Source organism: Rattus rattus, chromosome 3 (assembly GCF_011064425.1).
Source record: "Rattus rattus isolate New Zealand chromosome 3, Rrattus_CSIRO_v1, whole genome shotgun sequence".
Lineage (NCBI taxonomy): Eukaryota > Metazoa > Chordata > Mammalia > Rodentia > Muridae > Rattus > Rattus rattus.
The window spans coordinates 169,437,154-169,450,153 of NC_046156.1; the positions used below are offsets into that span (position 1 = coordinate 169,437,154).

At 37.6% G+C, this 13,000-nt stretch overlaps 1 protein-coding gene across 1 annotated transcript in view; it reads left to right on the top strand.

Moving 5' to 3' along the window:
* Positions 1 to 8,653, top strand: part of Zc4h2 (zinc finger C4H2-type containing) — a 101,611-nt gene extending 92,958 nt beyond the window's left edge. The window contains exon 6 of the mRNA XM_032898776.1: positions 8,399 to 8,653. The gene's annotated coding sequence lies outside the window, so the exon portion shown is untranslated. The remainder of the gene's footprint in view (positions 1 to 8,398) is intronic.
* Positions 8,654 to 13,000: the final 4,347 nt, after the last annotated feature.

Genomic DNA, 13,000 nt, shown 5'->3' on the forward strand with positions numbered 1-13,000 from the left:
TGGGCATCTTTTTTGGTTATTAGGAGGTATGTGGATATCAGTAGTTCAATGTCCATTTCAGGAACCTCAGATTGATTTCAGAATGGTTGTACCAGTCTGCAATCCCACCAACAATGGAGGAGTTTTCCTCTTTCTCCATCTCGACAGCATTTCTGTCCCTGGGTTTTGATCTTAGCATTCTCACTGGTGTGAGTGAGTGTGAGGTTGTTTTGATTTGTATTTCTATTGACTAAAGATGTTGAACATTTCTTTAGGTGTTTCTCAGTCATTCGGCATTCCTGAGCTGTGAATTCTTTGTTTATTCTGAACCCATTTTTGGGTTGTTGTTGTTTCCTGTGGTCTAAATTCTTGGTTTTGTGTATTTTGGATATAGGCTATTTTGTTGGATTGGTAAGTCTTTTTCCCAATCTGTTGTTGCCGTTTGTCTCCTGAGTGTCCTTTGCTTTCTGGAGCTTTGGAGTTTTATTGGATCTTTGTTATTCTGATCTTTTATGTGAGCCATTGGTGTTTTTCTGGATTTTTTAGTGCCCTGTGTTCAGATTCTTCCCCAGTTTTTCTTCTATTAGTATACTTTGCCTGTCTTTCATGCTTTGACCCCTCTTTCTTCTTTCTCCATCCATACCTTTTAAAAACCACAGTCATTAATATCCTCAGTTCTTAAAAATTAAAAGTTAAAAAAATAAGCTACATTTCCTTAACAGAACCCTGACACTTGTTATCTCTGAACTTTATTGGAGGATATAATTGAAAAGCGTAAGTTTTCTTTTTAAAAAGATATTTTTAATTGAAATAGAATAATATCACTTCCCCTCCCTTCCTTCCCTTCAGACCCTCTCAGCTCCTGCCTCTCAAACCCTTCCCATGTCTCTCCTTTACTCACAAGTTGATAATCTCCCTTTCTTTGATTATTATTGTTATATACACATGTGTGTGTGTGTGTCTGTGTGTGTGTGTCTGTGTGTAATGTATAAATACAACCTCCTGAGTCTGTTTTGTCATTTGTATGTATATGATTTCAAGCTGATCATTTGGCATGGAACAACCAATAATGTGACTTATCCCTTTGAGAGGCTCATTCTCCCAGCAGTAACTGCTGGTACTTCTTTGTCCAGAGGTAGGAACCCCACAACACTTTTCTGCATCCATGTTAACATGTCCATTGATATTGTTATTGTTCCAGTCTTGGTTATGCAGCTGGTTACAGTGCTTATTTCCTGGTACTCTCGCTCTTATAATATTTCCACCCCATCTTCTTCAATTTTCCCTGAAGTATAAATGTGGGAATTGTGATGTAGATGTTTCTGTTGGGGTGGGCTCCCCATGATTCAACGATTAGTGCATTTTGTTCAGTTGTTTGCTATGATGTCTCCATTTGCTGTAAAGAGAGGCTTTGTTGATGGGGGTTGATAGTAACTACACTGATCTGTGGGTATAAGGTTTAGAATATTGTAAGAAATAATGCTGGTCCACTAAAGTGGTGGTAATTGATTATTTTCTAAAGTCCATAAACTCATTAGATCCAAGAAGCTGGCTGGGTTTTCAGGACCGGGTATGGTTTTCCTCCTGGGGAGTAGCCTTTAAGTCAAATTAGATAGTTATTGGTTTCCACTAACTTGTGAGTGCCACTTCTTGCACATTTATGCATGTCTGGTCATGCTAGTAATTGTCATGGTTCATAGGTGTTACAGCTGGGTAGGACTTTTTAATTGCTTTCTTCTTGGCAACTTGCATAGTATTTTTTGGAACCATTGAAGTTAGACAGCAGAGAAGAAGCTTTCAGTTCAAACCTAGTTTGCATCATCCAAGTCCTATGTCCTATGTGTGTGGTGTCTTCCATAGTAGGAGCTCACTCTAGACTTCTGAGAGCAAACAAGGGCTATATCAATAATCTAGATCATTTTGGAAGTCAAGGGAGGAATCCTCATGTCTGGTTTTTGGTAGTCTATGGTTCTTGTAAAGAGCATCAACAGCTCAAGTAACTTAACGTCCTTTTGTGTGTGTGTGTGTGTGTGTGTGTGTGTGTGTATGCATATATATGCTTATATGCATGTTGTATAATTTTAGGTAAATATACAGTAATGATTCCTTGAAGCTTTATATCAAACAACCTTGGTGTTATTTTTCTCTAGTTTCTCCTCTTTCTGTATTGACCATTCTTGGGATTCCCATCACTTCCTATCATGTGTATTCTGCTATTCCTCTCCACTCCTGCCTACTGTTCCTTTATACTCTCCTGGTTTCTGTGGTTGCTCCATGTTGCATACTCACATCTGTGTATGGAGCTGGGAACCACAGATGAGAGAAAAATGAGGCTTTGTGCTTTGTAGGTCATTTCATTTACCTGCAAATTCCATGATTTCATATTTCTCTATAGCTGAGTAGTACGTTTTCTATATGTCCATTGTTCTTATCCACTCTTCTGTTGATGGACATTTGAGTTGTTTCAATTTACTGAGTATGGTAAGTAGAGTAGTACTGAACGTGACTAAGCAAGTATTCGTGGAGGATCATGTCTAATCCTTTGGTCATATGCCATGGACTGGTAGAACTGGGTCATATGGTAGATTAATTTTTAGGGTTTTTTTTGAGAATTCTTTATAGATTTCCTGAGTGGCTGTGCAATTTACATTCTTGGTGACACTGAGAATTTCCTCTTTCTGTAAAAAATCTCCACCAGAACTTGTCAGTTGCTTTATTAATATTAGTCATTCTGAGTGGGGCGAGAGGAAATCTGAGTTGTTTTAATTTGCAGTTCCCTGATTCCTAAGTATGATGAAACCTTTTGGTATATTTTTGCTATATTTCTTAGCCATTTTTATTTCTTCTATTAAGAATTCTGTTTTGATCTCTAGTCTATATCTTTCTTTTTAAAATAATTTATTTACTTTTATTTTATGTACATTTGATGATTTGATTACATGTGTAAGTGTGAGGGTGTTCAATCTCCTGGAACAGGAGATACTGTTGTGAGCAGCCATGAGGTTGCTGGGACTGAGCCTGGGTCCTCTGGAAGAGCAGCCAGTGCTCTCAACTGCTGAGCTATCTCTCCAGCCTCATCTAGCCTCTCTTTCTTTCTTTCTTTCTTTCTTTCTTTCTTTCTTTCTTTCTTTCTTTCTTTCTTTCTTTCTTTCTTTCTTTCTTTTCTTTCTTTCTTTCTTTCTCTCTCTCTCTCTCTCTCTTTCTTTCTTTCTTTCTTTTTAAAATTATCTTTAATCTTCTTTTACAGTTCAGTTATTATCCCCCTCCCAGCCCACCCTTCAACAGTTCCTCATCCCATTCCTCCTCGTCTACAAGAGGATGTCCCCATCCCACTGCCAGCCCCCACCTCATCAGGCCTCCCCACTCCCTGTGGCCTCAAGTTTCTCAACGGTTAGGTGCATCTTTTTTCACACTGAAGCCAGACCTGGCAGTCCTCTGCTGTATGTGTGTCGAGCGTCAGACCAGCTCCTGTATGCTGCCTGGATGGTGGAGCAATCTCTGGGATCAGGTTAGTGAGACTTCTGATCTTTCGATAGGGTCAACCTCCTCCACAGCTTCTTCCAGCCTTTGCCTAATTCAACCACAGGGGTCCCCAGCTTCAGTCCATTGGTTGGGTATAAGTATCTGTCTATATCTGTCTCAGCCAGCTGCTTGTTGGTCCTCTTGGTGAACAACCATGCTAGGCTCCTTTTGTAAGCACAACATAGCATCAGTAACAGTGTCAGGGATTGGAGCTCCCCACTGAGCAGCATCCCTATATATATAGCCTACTTCTAATGAGTTTATTTGTTTCTTTGACTCTTTATTTTTTGAGTTTTTTAAAAATATATATATTCTGGATATTTACCCTCTGCAAAATAGATAACTGGGCAAAGATTATCTCCCATTCTGTTTGTTTCTTTTCCTTTCTTTTCTTTTCTCTCCTTTCTTTTCTTTCTTTTTTTTTTTTACTGACTAATGTTCTTAGTTGTGGTTTATAATTTTATTGTTTCTAGAGTCTCTTTGATGTGTATACTCTTCTCTTCAATTCAAAGTCTTGCTTCCAGTATTGTTTGCAGCAGTTTTTCTGTTTTATTTTCTTTCATATGCCTTTTTTTAAAAGGCTGTTGGATCATGGGAAATTTTTATTTCTCTTTTAACTGTGGCACACAGTTCACCTAGGTACAAGAATCTAGGTTCACATTCATGGTCTTTCAGAACTTGGAGTTCATTTTTCCAAGTTTTTTTTTTTTTTTTTTTTTTTTTTTTTTTTTTACTTTTCAGAGTTTCCTTGAACAAATCAAGTTTTATTCTGATGTGTTTCCCTTTATATGTGATTTGTGTTTATTTCTCTTTAAGATTTCAGCATTCTTTTCTTTTTTTCCCATCTTTATTAACTTGGGTATTTCTTCTTACATTGTTGTGCCTTTCCTTTCGTCAACATCCTCTAACTTCTCCTTCCCCTCTATAAGGTTTTCCCCCTCCCATCTCCCCCATTACCGCCCTCCCCCAACAGTCTAGTTCACTGGGGTTCATCTTAGCAGGACCAGGGCTTCCTTCCACTGGTGCTCTTACTAGATATTCATTGCTACCTATGAGGTCAGAGTCCAGGGGTCAGTCCATGTATAGTCTTTGGGTGTGGCTTAGTCCTGAAGCTCTGGTTGCTTGGCATTGTTGTTCAAATGGGGTCTCGAGCCCCTTCAAGCTCTTCCAGTCCTTTCTCTGATTCCTTCAACGGGGGTCCCATTCTCAGTTCAGTGGTTTGCTGCTGGCATTCGCCTATGTATTTGCTGTATTCTGGGTGTGCCTCTCAGGAGAGATCTACATCCGGTTCCTGTCAGCCTGCACTTCTTTGCTTCATCCATCTTGTCTAATTGGGTGGCTGTATATGTATGGGCCACATGTGGGGCAGGCTCTGATTGGGTGTTCCTTCTGTGTCTGTTCTAAACTTTGCCTCCCTATTCCCTCCCAAGTGGATTCTTGTTCCCCTTTTAAAGAAGGAGTGAAGCATATGCATTTTGGTCATCCATCTTGAGTTTCATGTGTTCTGTGCATCTAGGGCAATTCAAGCATTTGGGCTAATAGCCACTTATCAATGAGTGCATACCATGTGTGTTTTTATGTGATTGGGTTACCTCACTCAGGATGATATTTTCCAGTTCCATCCATTTACCTATGAATTTCATAAAGTCATTGTTTTTGATAGCTGAGTAATGTTCCATTGTGTAGATGTACCACATTTTCTGTATCCATTCCTCTGTTGAAGGGCATCTGGGTTCTTTCCACCTTCTGGCTATTATAAATAAGGCTTCTATGAACATAGTGGAGCACATGTCTTTGTTATATGTTGGGGTATCTTTTGGGTATATGCCCAAGAGAGGTTTAGCTGGGTCCTCAGGTAGTTCAATGTCCAATTTTCTGAGGAATCTCCAGACTGATTTCCAGAATGGTTGTACCAGTCTGCAATCCCACCAACAATGGAGGAGTGTTCCTCTTTCTCCACATTCTCGCCAGCATTTGTTGTCACTTGAGTTTTTGATCTTAGCCATTCTCACTGGTGTGAGGTGAAATCTCAGGGTTGTTTTGATTTGATTTCCCTTATGACTAAAGATGTTGAACATTTCTTTAGGTGTTTCTCAGCCATTCAGCATTCCTCAGCTCTGAATTCTTTGTTTAGCTCTGAACCCCACTTTTAATAGGGTTATTTGTCTCCCTGTCATCTTTTGTGAATTCTTTGTATATTTTGGATATAAGCCCTTTATCAGTTGTAGGATTGGTAAAGATCTTTTCCCAATCTGTTCATTGCCCTTTTGTTCTGAGGACAGTATCCTTGCACCTTACAGAAGCTTTGCAGCTTTATGAGATTCCATTTATTGATTCTTAATCTTAGAGCATAAGCCATTGGTGTTTTGTTCAGGAAATTTTCTCCAGTGCCCATGTGTTCGAAATGTTTCCCCACTTTTTCTTCTATTAGTTTGAGTGTATCTGCTTTGATGTGGAGATCCTTGATCCACTTGGACTTAAGCTTTGTACAGGGTGATAAGCATGGATCGATCTGCATTCTTCTACATGTTGACCTCCAGTTGAACCAGCACCATTTGCTGAAAATGCTATCTTTTTTCCATTGGATGGTTTTGGCTCCTTTGTCAAAAATCAAGTGACCATAGCTATGTGGGTTCATTTCTGGGTCTTCAATTCTATTCCACTGGTCTATCTGTCTGTCTCTGTACCAATACCACACAGTTTTTATCACTATTGCTCTGTAATACTGCTTGAGTTCAGGGATAGTGATTCCCCCAGAAGTCCTTTTATTGTTGAGGATAGTTTTAGCTATCCTGGGTGTTTTGTTATTCCAGATGAATTTGCAAATTGTTCTGTCTAACTCTATCAAGAATTGAGTTGGAATTTTGATGGGGATTGCATTGAATTTGTAGATTGCTTTTGGTAAAATGGCCATTTTTCCTGTATTAATTTTGCCAATCCATGAGCATGGAAGATCTTTCCATCTTCTGAGGTCTTCTTCAATTTCTTTCTTCAGAGGCTTGAAGTTCTTATCATACAGATCTTTCACTTGCTTGGTTAATGTCACACTGAGGTATTTTATATTATTTGGGACTATTATGAAGGGTGTCGTTTCCCTAATTTCTTTCTCGGCTTGTTTCTCTTTTGTGTAGAGGAAGGCTACTGATTTATTTGAGTTAATTTTATACCCAACCACTTTGCTGAAGATGTTTATCAGGTTTAGTAGTTCTTTGGTATAACTTTTGGATATTTTTTCTTCATTCATGTATTTATTGTTTTGACTGTGATATGTTATGGAGAATTTCTTTTTTGTTTTATCTAGTTTGGGTTCTATGTGCTTCTTTTATTTGTATGGGTATGTCTTGTCTTAGTTTGTGCAAATTTTCTTTTATTAACTTGATTAAAATCTAGTCTATGCCATTTGCTTGAGTTTTTCCCTGACTTCTATGCCTATAATTAAAAGATTCAATCTTTTGATATTGTCTCATATTTCCTGCATGTTCCTATCCTGTTCTTTCAATTTTTCATTTTCTTTCCTTATTTCATCTAGATCCTCTACTTTATCCTTGAATCCCAATACTTTATGTTCTGCTTGATTCATTCTGCTTCTGAGGCTTTCTCTTCAATGGTTCTATGTCTTTATTGAATTTAGTTTTCTAATCATGAATTATCTTCATCATTTCACTGAAATGTGTATATATATTTCTTGGACATCACAGGAGACTTTATTAACCTCTTTGAGTTAAAGGAAGTGTTTGTTTATGTCTTCTTTAAATTCCTTAAATTCTTTGAAAAGTTTATGGTGGTTTTTAAAAGTCTCTGTTCTGGAATCCATGTAGTTCTCTCATCTATGCAGTTCTTATTATAGAACACTTGTACATGGCTAGTAGGTTTGAAGAGAGACATGATGTTCTGGCATTCATGTTATTTTGTTTTTGTGATTTGATCTAGATAGGTTGACTGCTTTCTTTGCCTGTATTTCTGATGTGATAATCTGGCCTTCCTTATATTAGACCAGTGTAGGATGTGCCGCCTGAGCCAGACCAGGTAAAGCTTGTACATAAGCTGTTTAATTGGACCAGAGAAAAATGGTTCAAACCATATGCATTAATATTCAAAGTAAAAGAAAATATCACTTTTAAAGTGAGGGGAACATCAGAAAAGTTGGATGGAGGGGACATAGAAGGGACTGGAGGAGGAAAAGGGAAGAAGGTAAGTGGTATAATTATATTTTCACTTAAAATATAAAAAAATAAAAGCTTCACCTACAAAAGGTGAAGATATCAGAATAATGTTAGATCTCTCATAAGATCCAGGGACCTGAGATTGTTTATTTCAAGACTTGTATAATAACTGCCAATGAAGATTGTAATATGCACCAAAACTATGGTTTTAAAATTACTTGGGGAAATAAGAATGTCTCAAGGCAAACATATACTAACACAATTTAGAACCACAAAGCCACCATGGCAGAAAATACTCAAAACAATATTGTACACGAAAGAAGCAGCACGGTATCAATTACAAAACTACAAGAAAAATATAAACTTCCCTAGAAGAATAAACAAGGATGAGTACAAAAGAATTCATCTTATCCAACACAATAAATGATCAAATCCCTAAAGCTAATAGGTCAAAGACATGAATAACTGTGACCACACTAGCAATAAACCCAAGAAAAAACTTTAGAAATTGACATATCCATTTCAATTATATCTTTAAAATGAAATGGTCTCAATGATATTTCTGTAAAATTACAGTACAACTTATACATATAGTTTTAAGGAAATCTTCCTTCCTAGGCTGACAGCACCCCCCATCCCAAAGGCCATAGACTAACAAAAAAAAAAAAAAAAAAAAAAAAAAACAAAACAAAACAAAACAGGCAAGGGAAGTCTCCTTTCCATTTGTCTTTCAGGGAAGTTGAAGACTCTTCTAAGAGAGGTTGAAGTTCCTATTGCTGAACATACCATGCACTCTGGACATAGGATCTGGGGGATTGAAGATGGAACTGACTTGAAAGACTCCACTAGCTTTCATGGTACCAGGAGGTGCCATGATTCCAAGGCAGAAAACAAACAAACAATCCGATAGTCCCTACCACCCAGCTATGATGTCTACAAACCACAACTCTTAACTGTAACTTCCTATAAAATAAAAATCATATTACATATTTTTTTTAAAGATTTATTTATTTTATGTATACGAGTACACTGTAGCTGTCTTCAGACGCACCAGAAGAGGGCATCGGATCTCATTACATTTATTTTATTTATATGAGCACACTGTAGCTGTCTTCAGACACACCAGAAGAGGGCATCTCATTACAGATGGTTGTGAGCTACCATATAGCTGCTGGGATTTGAACTCAGGACCTCTGGAAGAGCAGTCAGTGCTCTCAACTGCTGAGCCATCTCTCCAGTCCTAATGTACAAGAGCAGAGAATATACATTATCATTCCACAAGGGAGGAATCAGTCATCGTGAAGCTATACTGTACCAAATCAAGACTGAAACCCGCCAGGGCAAAGTCTGTAGCTCTGTGTCTGATGCCAAAGGGCTTGGATCCCTCTGTCCTCCCAACCTTGCTACCTGCAACACACTTCTTTTTCTTTTGTAGTTGCACTTCTGTGTGCAGCTCTCCTTGATGTATAGTCCACAGTTCTGGCACTTTTAACATCTTTGGATTTCGAACACATTTCAGGCTTCACTTCCACTTTTATGTAATGGTCTCTCAAGGTCCCTTGCCCTCTCAGGGCCTTCATGCAGGTACTGCTCTGTCATATGGGCCAAGCCTCAAATTCACTCCAAGATTTCTTCAATCCTGGAGTTTCTACTGAAGCTGCACATTTAACAGTGGCCTGGCCTGGCCTTTCACAGTGCCAAGCCTGAGCTGCTCTTCATGATCTTCAGTCGTGATAATAGATGGTGATATCCCTCGGAAACCATAAACCTTCTATAAGTTGGAAGGGCTTATGGTTCCAGAGGGATATCACCATCTGTCACCAGTATGACCGCAGACAGACTTTCCAGTCTGAAGTGGTGCTGGTGCATTTTCTGGTGCTGAAGCAGCAGTTGAGAGACTGTATTTCTATCTACAAACAGGAAGCTGATAGGCACAGTGAAAATGGTGTACTTTGAAGCTTCAAAGTATAGTAAAATGCATCCTTTTGCCCAGACTTTTACATGCTTTTTTTTTTTGGTCAAACTTCAAAAACTTCAAACCTCTCTGTTTCAAATTATACTTCTGTTTCTCTATATAAATTTGACAGAAAGTAGTAATACTTTGGAGTCTGAACACTGTGTTATATTGGAAATTCTTCTAAAATGTAAGTTTGTCCACCACCTTCAAGGTCAGCACTGAAAATGACTGATGACTTAAGGCAAATGCTTCTAATTTTTTAATACAATCTAAGGATAATAATTCTCTTACATGTTTAATAATCTTACTAGAAATAACCTTTATTACCCCTATTTCTGTCAACATTTTGGATTTTTGAGGTGCTGCTAAAATTGTCAGTTAAAGTTCATTTACCTGTTCTAAATTTTTGTAGCATGTTTCACCAAACTTTTACAAACTTCCCATATAAAGGAATTCCACATTACACATGGGAAAAGTCCTTACTGTTGGGAATGATTACCTATATTTACCCTTTGTTATTATAAAAGTACTGAAATGATCTACTTATACTGAGAAGGGGGTTTCCTTTATTCTGTTCTTTTGGAAGTTCCAGTCCACAAATAGTTGATTTCACTACTTCGTGGCCTGAGATTAGACAGCGGAACACAGTGGAAGCATGTAATGCAGAAAAGGTGGATCCTTGTGACTCCAGAACAAAGCCAGAAAGAACAAGACTGATGCAAACATGTGGAACAAAAGCTAATGGGAGGGGGTTGGGGATTTAGCTCAGTGGTAGAGCGCTGGCCGAGGAAGCGCAAGGCCCTGGGTTCGGCCCCCAGCTCCGGAAAAAAAAAAAAAAAAAAAAAAAAAAGAAAAAAAAAGAAAAAAAAAAAGCTAATGGTAGAAAAAAAAATCAATGAAATAGTTACAGAATACTCTTCTAATCTCTGGAATGATATTGACACGAATGTAAAGAAGGCTTGCAAAAGTATTAAAATTGTGATTAGGGAGTTTTTTCTCCATAGCATATATTAGTCAAAATTTTTGTAAGCCTCTAAAGAAGAAAAACACGGGTTACATTTAATAGTATCCCTTTTAAATGACTGGCATACTTCTCAACAGCAACTGTACAGGCACAGAGGGACAAGACTGAGGAGCCCTAAGCCATAAAAACATAAAATTGTGATGTGAGATTTCATCTCACCGGAGTCTGAATGGCTACAATCAGGAAAACAACTGAAACAAATGTTGGTGTGATTACAAACTTCTGTAGCCACTCTAGAAATTAGTATGGCGAATTCCCAGAAAGCTAAAAATAAGTCATCAATATGACCAAGGTATACCACATGTTTGCATGTTGCAAAGGACTTAACCTACTCCATGACACTTGCTCAACCATGCTCATTGCTGCTCTATTTATAATAGCTAGAAAGTTGAAACAGCTTAAATGTTCTTCATGGATAAACAAAACGTGGTACATATACTGTTCGTCAGTAAAGAAAAATAAAATCGCAAAAGTTGTGGGTAAATAGACAGAACTAGATATTATACTGAGTGATGTAATCTGTATCCAGAAAGACAAACACCACATATTCTCTCCAATCTGTGGTCCCTATTTCCAAATCTTCAGACATAAGCATGTAACTTGGAGTAACCACAGAAACCAGTAAAAGGAACTAACGGTAGGAGGCTGGGGGTAGGAGGCTGGGGGGTGAAGCGAGTTTTCTAGGCAGGTAGTAGCAGGGTACAGGTGCTATGGAGGGAGAAGTGTAAAAATGGGGAGGGAGTCACATTAGGGAACAAAGACGGAGAGAAAATACAGAAGGAGAAGAAGGGAAGATGGATAAATACCAGTAAGGATGCTTGAAAAACTTAAAGGGAATTATTGTTTACTTAAGATATTATTATTTACTTAAGATATATATATAGATGGATGGATGAAAGTGCCTCTTTTGATGTGATAATACTCTTCTAAGCACCATAGAATAACAAATATCTCAGTCCCCGGCCTCAGAAACTTTCTTTTGCCTTATTGATCAGGGGCTTCCAAGAGATGCCCAAAAGAACATAGGCTTTTGCTATTGTTCTTGGTTTCCTCCTATATTCCTGCTGCTAGGACATGGTGCAGTTTGGCTATCGATTCAAGGTTGTAGCTGGTCCTTAACTGAAAATCTCTTCCCTAAGGACTAGCTTTCATAGTTCCAAAAGCTGATATGAAAGTGGCGAAGGGAGAAAAGCATCTATAGTGTTACCAGCTGTTAGGTCTGTGAACCACAACAAGGACAAACATGACAAGATACCCCTAAAAATGCATTAGCGACGCTTATATCTTGATGGTAAATATACAAATTCTATTAATTGTACTCAAAACCTGCTTAAAAGAAGAGAAATCATGCCTGGGTTTTGTAAACCTGGCCAACTACATGTTCAGCATATATATCAACCAATGAAGGTAATTCATAGCATAAATGCAATGAAAGGATTTTGACAAAACCCATCACTGAGAAAGAAATCAGGGAGGCAATCCTATTCCCAATAGCATCATTCATTCTCTCTGACTATAATGAAGAAGAGAGATACCTACAATACTAGAAACCACAGGGAGTACACAAACTCATGGAAAATACATAACATGCTATTGATAATTAAGGAAGAAATCAAGGAGATAATTTAATAGTTTCTAGATTTGAATGAAAGTGAAAATAAAACATACCAAAATTGATAGGAACTAATTACGTAAGTCCTAGGAGAACATTTTATAGTGCTTAGTGCAGACACAAAAATTTGAGAGCTCTCAAGTTAAAAACTTAATGGTGCATCTTAAGGCCTTGAGAAACACAATCAAAATAAACTACCAGTTACTGGGAGGATAATTAACATCATGGCAGATCTTAATAAAATTGAAGCAAGTAAATAACCAATACAAAAGAAAAATCTGTGAAATGAAGAGATAGTCTGTGGAAAGTCTGAGAAGCCCTTATCCAGTTAACTATAAGAAATAGAAAGGAAAACTTAATTAAATTAGAAGTGAAAATGGAAAAACTATAACAGACACTAATGAAAATTTAAAAAAAAAATCACTTGGACATATTTTAGAAATCTCTATCCCAACAGATTGGAAAAGCTTTCAAAAAGTGGATGAACTTCCAGATGCATACAGCATAACAAATTAAGCAAAGATGAAATAAAGAATTTAAACAGAACTGCAAACAGCAATGAGATTGAAACAGAAAAAAAAATCCCTCAACTATAAAAAGCCCAGAACCAGATGGACTCACTACAGAATTCTGCCAAAACTCTAAAGAACTAACACCACCAATACTACTTAAAGCATTACATGAAATAGTAAAAGAAATAAGCTTTCAAATCATTTTATAATGCCAGTATTAATCATGATTCC